General features: G+C 44.3%; 1 long non-coding RNA gene across 1 annotated transcript; it reads right to left on the reverse strand.

Moving 5' to 3' along the window:
* Window positions 1-4,451: 4,451 nt before the first annotated feature.
* Window positions 4,452-10,236, reverse strand: LOC148678124 (uncharacterized). Its single transcript, XR_015936788.1, has 4 exons — window positions 10,015-10,236; window positions 9,574-9,712; window positions 6,630-6,760; window positions 4,452-5,835 (listed from the first exon to the last, which is right to left on the reverse strand). It is a non-coding gene; the product is annotated as an uncharacterized LOC148678124 (long non-coding RNA).
* Between the last annotated feature and the right edge of the window lie 268 nt (window positions 10,237-10,504).

The raw sequence follows: 10,504 nt of genomic DNA on the forward strand, positions 1-10,504 counted from the left end.
ACATTGGTGGTGGTGGAGGGGAGTCCCCATTACCTGTAAAGCGCTTTGATTGGAGTGTTCAGAAAAGTGCTATATACTGTAAGTGTAAGCAATTATTATATGTGACTGATGGTCAAACAGAGAAGAGGGTAGAGATACCTTTATTATTATTATAAAATTATGGGTTTTGCTGGACTGCAGTCCTCTTGCACTCCACTTTAGATGTGCGGTAGTTTCTACACTGGAAAACTGTTTAAAAACTATTTTTTTAAATCCGCGGTCTACAGATTGTTCAATGGAATGGATAGGACAAGTGTAGTGCCCCCTCTAATTGCCAACTAGTGGAATTAACCTGAAAAACTGCATTTGGCAGTGATGTGCCAATGGCTCCGCTTGGTGTTCATTTAGCAAAATTTTAAATTTAAATATAATAAGTAGTTCAGGTGGGTAGCTGCATCAGCATGCGTAGGCTGCAAAGGAACAAGTAATAGGTTTATTCTATGCTGAAAAAAAGAAGAAAGAGAACACAACGTTTCGGCCATGGAGCCTTCTGTATGACACACCTGAAGAAGGCTCCACGGCCGAAATGTTGTGTTCTCTTTCTTCTTTTTTTCAGCATGGAATAAACCTATTACTCGTTCCCATATAATAAGTAGACTTTGTATAATAATAGTCAAGAAATTATGCCCCTAGTTTTTTTCAAGACTAACATATGAGCTAATGTTAAGTGAGTTTGTCATACAAGTGGTCATGTTTCTCTCTCTGAAAATGACAGATTTGTGTTCTTATTTTTGATATATAACACTGGGGGATTCTAACTGAAAAGTTAGAAGGTGGGATAGACTGCAGGTGTTCAGGCACTGGTACCACAGCAGGTGAGTTAGTTCCCCAGCAGGGTTTAGTGGGCAAGTACTGCCTGCACTCTGGTGCCTCCTGTTGTCCAAGTCTAACTGTCCCCAGAGGTCACTCCTCTGAGGTTTGTGTGTGATTGAGAAGAGTGGAACGTGAAACTTTGAGAGAACACGGTCAGAGCATGCAAACTCCACACAGACAGCACACAGTGGCACAGTGGTTAACATTGAGTTCGATTCCTGGGGTGCTGTCTGTGTGGAGTGTGTATGTTCTCCCCGTGTTGATATGCTGGAGACCCTGTGTGTTGTTCCCATCATTTCAAACGAGGTGCCGGTAATACAGGAAGTTTCTAAAGGTCACATTTTTAATAATGATTGTTAAATTTCTCCTTTTGTTTAGGTTAAACTAAGATGTTCCAAACAAGATGCCATCTGTCTGCAGTCAGAGCTCTCACTTTCCTGCCACTGGACCTCAATTTCACACAGTCCAGCCTGATTCCAATAACAGGTTCGGCTGGACATGACGATACTCTCACAATTTCACTTTACACTCCAGGTTTTTCTCTCACAGTCCGGATCCACTGGAAGTCTGGTCTGGTCCTGGTTTCCCCTTACACTCCAGATCCATTGAAAGTCTGATCCGGTCTGGGTTTTCTCTGTGTAGGGTTTTGGTGTTCTGCAAAACTTCTCCTTTTTCTTGTTTGTTACCGAAACCAACGTGAATGTGAATAAAACAAGTTTAATTTTTAAACCTGGCGAAGTTTATTGTGGAGTCTACATGGACATAGTCAGCCATAAGCTTGCCTTTCTTACAGTGGAATTTGGATACTACAACCTGGATCCATTGGAAGTCTGATCCGGTCCAGGTTTTCCCCTGACAGTCCAGATCCATTAGAAATCTGATCTGGTCCGGTTTTTCCGAAGACAGTCCGGATCCATTAGAAATCTGATCCGGTCCGGGTTTTCCATTGAGAATCCGGATCCATTGGAGATCTCATCCAGTCTGGGTTTTCCCCTGAGAATCCGGATCCATTGGAGATCTGATCCGGTCCGGGTTTTCCAAAGACAGTCCGGATCCATCAGAAAACTGATCCGATCCGGGTTTTCCCCTGAGAATCCGGATCCATTAGAAAACTGATCCGGTCCGGGTTTTCCACTTGAGTCCGGATCCATCAGAAAATTGATCCGGTCCGGGTTTTCCCGAGACAGTCCGGATCCATTGGAAATCTGATCCGGTCCAGGTTTTCCAAAGACAGTCCGGATCCATTAGAAAACTGATCCGGTCCGGGTTTTCCCCTGAGAATCCGGATCCATTGGAAATCTGATCCGGTCAGGGTTTTCCAAAGACAGTCCGGATCCATCAGAAAACTGATCCGGTCCGGGTTTTCCAAAAACAGTCCGGATCCATCGGAAAACTGATCCAATCCGGGTTTTCCCCTGAGAATCCGGATCCACTGGAAAACTGATCCGGTCAGGGTTTTCCAAAGACAGTCCGGATCCATCAGAAAACTGATCCGGTCTGGGTTTTCCAAAAACAGTCCGGATCCATCAGAAAACTGATCCAATCCGGGTTTTCCCCTGAGAATCCGGATCCATTGGAAATCTGATCTGGTCCGGGTTTTCCAAAGACAGTCCGGATCCATTTGAAAACTGATCCGGTCCGGGTTTTCCGAAGACAGTCCGGATCCATTAGAAATCTGATCTGGTCCGGTTTTTCCGAAGACAGTCCGGATCCATTAGAAATCTGATCCGGTCCGGGTTTTCCGAAGACAGTCCGGATCCATTAGAAATCTGATCCGGTCCGGGTTTTCCCCTGAGAATCCGGATCCATTAGAAATCTGATCCGGTCCGGGTTTTCCCCTGAGAATCCGGATCCATTAGAAAACTGATCCGGTCCGGGTTTTCCCCTGAGAATCCGGATCCATTGGAGATCTGATCCGGTCCGGGTTTTCCCCTGAGAATCCGGATCCATTAGAAAACTGATCCGGTCCGGGTTTTCCAAAGACAGTCCGGATCCATTAGAAATCTGATCCGGTCCGGGTTTTCCCCTGAGAATCCGGATCCATTAGAAAACTGATCCGGTCCGGGTTTTCCCCTGAGAATCCGGATCCATTGGAAATCTGATCCGGTCCGGGTTTTCCAAAGACAGTCCGGATCAATTAGAAAACTGATCCGGTCCAGGTTTTCCCCTGAGAATCCAGATCCATTGGAGATCTAATCCGGTCCGGGTTTTCCAAAGACAGTCCGGATCCATTAGAAAACTGATCCGGTCCGGGTTTTCCCCTGAGAATCCGGATCCATTGGAAATCTGATCCGGTCCAGGTTTTCCAAAGACAGTCCGGATCAATTAGAAAACTGATCCGGTCCGGGTTTTCCCCTGAGAATCCAGATCCATTGGAGATCTAATCCGGTCCGGGTTTTCCCCTGAGACTCCAGATCCATTACAAATCTGATCCGGTCCTGGTTTTCCCAAGACAGTCCGGATCCATTAGAAATCTGATCCGGTCCTGGATTTCCCAAGAATCCGGATCCATTGGAAATCTGATCCGGTCAGGGTTTTCCCCTGAGAATCCGGATCCATTAGAAAACTGATCCGGTACGGGTTTTCCAAAGACAGTCCGGATCCATTAGAAATCTGATCCGGTCCGGGTTTTCCCCTGAGAATCCGGATCCATTGGAAATCTGATCCGGTCCGGGTTTTCCCCTGAGAATCCGGATCCATTGGAAATCTGATCCGGTCCGGGTTTTCCCCTGAGAATCCGGATCCATTAGAAAACTGATCCGGTCCGGGTTTTCCACTTGAGTCCGGATCCATCAGAAAACTGATCCGGTCCGGGTTTTCCCGAGACAGTCCGGATCCATTGGAAATCTGATCCGGTCCGGGTTTTCCAAAGACAGTCCGGATCCATTAGAAAACTGATCCAGTCCGGGTTTTCCCCTGAGACTCCGGATCCATCGGAAAACTGAGCCGGTCCGGGTTTTCCAAAGACAGTCCGGATCCATTAGAAATCTGATCCGGTCCGGGTTTTCCCCTGAGAATCCGGATCCATTAGAAAACTGACCCGGTCCGGGTTTTCCCCTGAGAATCCGGATCCATTGGAAATCTGATACTATCACAATTTCACTTTACACTCCAGGTTTTTCTCTCACAATCCGGATCCACTGGAAGTCTGGTCCGGTCCTGGTTTCCCCTTACACTCTGTGTAGGGTTTTGGTGTTCTGCAAAACTTCTCCTTTTTCTTGTTTGTTACCGAAACCAAAGTGAATGTGAATAAAACAAGTTTAATTTTTAAACCTGGCGAAGTTTATTGTGGAGTCTACATGGACATAGTCCGGATGGACACATGGACTACATGGACACAGTCGGGATCCATTAGAAATCTGATCCGGTCCGGGTTTTCCAAAGACAGTCCGGATCCATTAGAAATCTGATCCGGTCCGGGTTTTCCCCTGAGAATCCGGATCCATTGGAAATCTGATCCGGTACGGGTTTTCCCCTGAGAATCCGGATCCATTAGAAAACTGATCCGGTACGGGTTTTCCAAAGACAGTCCGGATCCATTAGAAATCTGATCTGGTCCGGGTTTTCCCCTGAGACTCCAGATCCATTACAAATCTGATCCGGTCCTGGTTTTCCCAAGACAGTCCGGATCCATTCGAAATATGATCCGGTCCGGGTTTTCCCCTGAGACTCCGGATCTATTGGAGACCTGATCCAGTCCTGGTTTTCCCCTGACACTCCGTTATGAACCCAAGTGTTTAGGGGTAAAGGGGTGTAACATTTAGGATGGTTTTGAATGCAGGTGGGTTTTTGGTGAGGGACTCAGGAAGCATGACAACATGTTTTGGTGCAAAAGATATTTATTTTAAAGTGAATAAATGACTGGTATATAATATAGGATACAATAACACACAGGGAAAGGGTACTAGAGCAGTGCAAAAGAAAAGAAAAACAACAAACAAAATGGAGCAGGCAAATAAAGTGAGGGGAAGCTGACCTAACTACAAAAACAAAACCCAAAACATGCGGTCTTCTGCGTCTTCTAATGCCCTGGCTAACCTTCACTAACTACCCAAAACCATACAAGTCTAAAGGCACTCACCCATCCTAAACTAGTGTTACTAATACAGAGACCACCTAAGTGTGCACAAATGTACCAGCTAACTTAACTAACCCTATACACAAAAGTTCACACAAATACACAAATGAGTTACGGATACAAATAAGGGAAAACGAAAGCAGACAAGGAATAGGGTACAAAGGAGCACAGAGGTTGATATGACACATTTGGACAAGGTAATGGCGAAATAAAGGATAAACACAAACAAACGAAAATGCGAGGAGACTAACACAAACTAACAAAGTCGAAGCTATATGGAAACACACACGAAGCAAAACAAACAAAAATGGAGATACGAAGCCGAAGCAAAATGTAAGCTAAACTAAGCTGAACCGAGCAGAAACGAAGTCAAGCAGAAGGCCCCTTCATTCTGAAAACCTCCAAGTTAAATACTGAATAAGCCGAGGTTTGAATGGTCGAGAGTTGATTGAAGATGATGTCACAACGGCACAGATGGATGAATTAATGAACCAATGAGGAGGGAGAACAACCAAAGTCAGGAAGTGTAGAACATAACATCAAATCACATGGACCACACTGGGACATAACACTCTGGATCTATCGGAAATATGATCCAGTCCAGGTTTTACAAAGACATTCTGGATCCATTAGAAGTCTGATCCAGTCCAGGTTTTTCCAAGACAGTCTGGATCCATTGGAAATGCGATCCGGTCCGGGTTTTCCTCTGACACTCAGGATCCATTGGAAATCTGATCCAGTCCTGGTTTTCCCCGACAGTCCAGATCCATTGGAAGTCTAATCCAGTCTGGGTTTTACTCTGCTGCCACTCTTTACTCTGCTCCTTTTGCACCTGTGTGGGTTTTGTGTTGAGCAGGTTCCAAATGTACCAAGGCAAATTCCTGTATCTGACACGTACTGGTGTTCTGAAATTTTGAAATAATAACAATGAATAACTGTAAAGGATAGAAACGTCTTAGACAGTCAAAACAATCTCTAGCTCAATATCAGTCAAATCAAAGAGGTTATCCTTGATTACATTACTCTGCAACTCACAACTGGCAACTTCCAATGGATCCGGAGTCGCAGGGGAAAACCCAGACTGGATCAGATTTCAAATGGATCCGGATTCTCAGGGGTAAACCCGGATTTTCTAATGGATCCGGACTGTCTTTGGAAAACCTGGACCAGATCAATTTTTCTAATGGATCTGGATTCAAGTGGAAAACCCGGACTGGATCAGTTTTCAGATATAGCTGATGTGTGGTGAGTGTTCTGGCGCACTATGGCTGCAGTCGCATCATCCAAGTGGATGCTGCACATTGGTGGTGGTGGAGGGGTGTCCCCATTATCTGTAAAGAGCTTTGAGTGGAGTGTCCAGAAAAGCGCTATATAAGTGTAAGCAATTATTATTATTATTATATGTGACTGATGATCAAACAGAGGAGAGGGTAGAGATACCTTTAAGTGTCTTTAGAGTTTAAAATCTCCTCTACATTGAAATGGGAGGCCTTACATCTAGGGCGGTATCCATTTTGATGTTAAATGTTTCAAAAACAAAAAAAACTCACCTATTTTGTGTGGAGTTTGTATTGAGCAGGTTCCAAATGTACCAAGGCAAATTCCTGTACCTGACACGTACTGGCGAATAAAAGCGATTCTTATTCTAGGGCAGTATTCTCTTGGATGTTAAATGTTTCAAGAACAAAAAAATACTCACCTATTTTAGGAGAAATACACATCCCTCCAGCCTACTGTAATGAACGGTAAGACTGTAGAAGCTGTCTGTGACTAAGGATCCTTGGGACTGGTCAGATAATCTCCATTGCCACACACATGGCCCTATCCCATCTGGACAAAAAGAACACATACACAAGACTACTATTCATCGACTTCAGCTCAGCTTTTAACACTATCATCCCAGAGAAACTAGTCAAGAAACTCAGTGCACTGGGTCTCAACAACACCCTCTGCAACTGAATTTGGGACTTTCTGACAGGCAGACCTCAGGCTGTCAGGCTTGGAAACCACACCTCCGGCACAGTAACTCTGAACACTGGGGTCCCCCAGGGGTGTGTGCTTAGTCCATTGCTCTACTCCCTCTATACCCACGACTGTAAGACCAAACACAACACCAACTCCATCATCAAGTTTGCCGATGACACCACAGTTGTAGGTCTGATCACAGACAATGATGAGAGGGCCTACAGGGAGGAGGTCAATCTCCTTACAACACGGTGTGATGACAACAACCTCACCCTCAACGTCAGCAAAACCAAGGAGCTGATCGTTGATTTCAGGAAACTGCAAACCGGACATGCCCATATCCACATCAACGGGACTGAAGTGGAAAGGGTCAGTAACTTTAAATTCCTTGGTGTCCATATCACCGAGGACCTCACATGGTCTCTCAATACCACCTGTCTGATCAAGAAAGCGCAACAGTGCCTGTACTTCCTAAGACGGTTGAAGAAAGCCAAGATATGTCCCCAGATCCTCACTACCTTTTACAGATGCACTACAGAAAGCACACTGACAGGCTGCATCACAGTGTGGTATGGCAACTGCAGTGCTACGGACAGCAAAGCCCTACAGCGGGTGGTGAAAACTGCCAAGTCCATCACTGGGGTTACCCTCCCATCTATCCAGGACATTTATGACAGACGGTGCTTGAGGAAAGCTCTAAGCATAATCAAAGACCCCACACACCCCAGCTACAGACTTTATGATCTGCTACCATCTGGAAAACGGTACCGGACCATTCGGGCCAGGACTACCAGACTCAGAGACAGTTTTTACCCCCGCACTATCAAACTGTTAAATTCCCAGCCTCTCTCACTCTCACCTATGATCTGAACCTCACAGTGCCTTCTTCCTTTCTTTCTTACCAAAAACCCAAACACACATTGAAAATCTACCTCTACCGTACATGTCAAAAGCTCACTCCCCATAATTTGTATCCCTTTATTTTATTCTGTTGATGCATATTTTTGCACATAACCTGTTACCTTTTTGTTGTTTTGCACATTGCCTGTTGTTGTTTTTTGCACATTGCCTGTTGTTGTTGTTTTTTTGCACATCGTCTGTTGTTGTTTTTTTTGCACACTGCCTGTTGTTTCTGTCTTTCTTTTGCTACACAATTGTATTGTTGTTGTGTTTTTTTTCACTTTGTACTACTTAAGTCCGAGAGCTAGCTAAATAGCATTTCGTTATATCATATACCATGTATATGAGTGTAATGACAATAAACTTGAACTTGACTTGACTTGATAAACCTGAGACGAGACAAACGTTGTGAGACCATTTATAAGCTTGGTGACCTCAAAGGAAACAGAACAATACTAACACTTTTCTACAAATCTCTCATTGAAAAGGTTTTCAAATACTGTCCCACTTGTTGGTTTGGCAACATCAGTACTGTGAACTGAAACACGTTTTCCCCAGGGAATGATGAAGCTGGAATTGAATATGCAGCAATTAGTCCTGCCTGGCTTAAAACAACCTGTACCTACAGTGGTCTGCATACAAGTGAACACACAAATCCCATACTATTAAAACCCCCTTTACAGGCTGGTGAATGATGTGAAATGAGGTATAGGAGCTGTAATTGAAGTGGACAGCAAACTCTAAACTGCTACTCGTCAGGACAGGAATCTTACAAAGGCCACTTCCTTCCAGGAGGATCAGAGTAACAAATACTAAACACAAATGATTATGGTTCAAATTCTAACTGTTAAGTTTCTTGTCACATTTAGGTCAAACTAGAGCTTTAGTAGATTATGACATGAGATTATTAAAACACGCAAACTGCACACAGGCCCAGGAACTGAACCCAGGGCCCCAGCACTGCTAACCACTGCGCTGCCATGCCTCCCTGACAATCACATGTAATTTCCCAATTTCTCACCCAGTAGGATTGTGGCACATTTTCACATTAATGTGATACTAAGGCATTTTCAAAGGGGGCACATTGGTTGGCATTGCTGCCTCATAGCACTGGGGCCCTGGGTTTGATTCCAGGGGTGTTGTGTGTGTGGAGTCTGCATGTTTGTTCACGCTGGAGGGGATACCTCTCCCTAACACAGGGCACACAGACACACACTCACACCACAGCCCATTACCCCACAACACAACCCACCCACCAGTATCAGTGTGGATGAGACTGGTGCACTGCAGGAGGAAATCCATGAGAACACGGGCAGAGCAAGCAAACTCCATACGAGTCTCTCTAACAACTACATTTCCCCATCAACAAAAAATACAATACAATCAAGAGTATATATAACATATCAAAACATCGTCAGGGGTATTTATTACAATAAAAATAGACATTATGAAAAAAGTTTAAACAGAGTAAATAAAGAAAGTCAGCACCGCTTTCATATTTCTACATTTCGAAACCTGCAAATACACCTTCGCATCTATTTTAAAATGTTCAAACGTAGGACTCTTCCCAGATCATTTCACTTAATGTATACAATAACGTGGCAGTATAATAATTAAGTCAATTACAAACGATATTTTTTATTATTTCCAATGGGATTGAAATTTAACATTATGCAATATTTCGAAAGTTCGTAATATAGACAACTCGTTTTTTAATTATTATTACTACTGCTACTACTACAATAAACGTGAATAATAGCTTACTGTATAACACCTACATTTCCCATAAGGCCGTGGGCGACTTCCTTCAGACGTCATCAGCACGAGTCCGCCGGCCGGCTGTCAGGGGTGACGTCACTCTTTCCCGCCAGCCCAGTTGGTCCGACTTGTGTCGCTAAGAATCAACACCTGCAGCATCTGTTATTTAATAATAAGAATCTATTTCACTGCAGCGGGTCGCCTTCTCCCTTTAACGGGTTTCCGATGCACAGTAAAGTTACTGTAATACGACACGACACGACACGGTGACTGCAGAGCGTCCAGCCGCTTTGTCCGTGCTGTGAGCGACAATGATCCGTCCATAGAGCCCAGGAAGGAGTTCTGCGCCCTGAAACACTTGCGGGTCTTTTCATTTTTTAGTATGTTTACAAGTCAAAGAATAAAATACACACCAGTTAAGGGTACGTGGACTGACTGAGAACATAATGAACACTACGTACGTGACGTTAAGAGTCAGATAAAATGAGAAACCTGCCCGCAACAAGGTTTGTGTATTCCAGGTTTGAGATTAATGGGTTATTTAAATCGCACCTCCCTAGGCTCGTGTATTTCTCTCACTGCACAGTAGATATGTCTTGAAAATGTCACCTCCCACCGCAATTTGGTAAAGTTCCGGAATTTATGATGTGCGATTGGAAAAGAGCCGGTTCCGTCCCGCCTCCTGCTGAGATCTCTGCGCTGATTGGACAAAGTTTCTCAGCCGACATCCGAGATCTCCGCGGTGATTGGGTCACAGGCGTACTTTTTTATTTTTTATTTATTTATTTTTCACAGGCGTTAGGTCATGGTGGTACGCCGAATCTCCGTGGTGATTGGCCCAGAGTAGCGTCAAGTTGAAGGCGGTAACTCCGCGGAAATAGCCGGAACATTTTTTTTTAATTTAAGTATTAACAATAACAAATAATACATTACAAATACAGTGCCGGTCTG

The sequence above is a fragment of the Lepisosteus platostomus genome, chromosome 1 (assembly GCF_059453375.1).
Source record: "Lepisosteus platostomus isolate fLepPlt1 chromosome 1, fLepPlt1.hap1, whole genome shotgun sequence".
Lineage (NCBI taxonomy): Eukaryota > Metazoa > Chordata > Actinopteri > Semionotiformes > Lepisosteidae > Lepisosteus > Lepisosteus platostomus.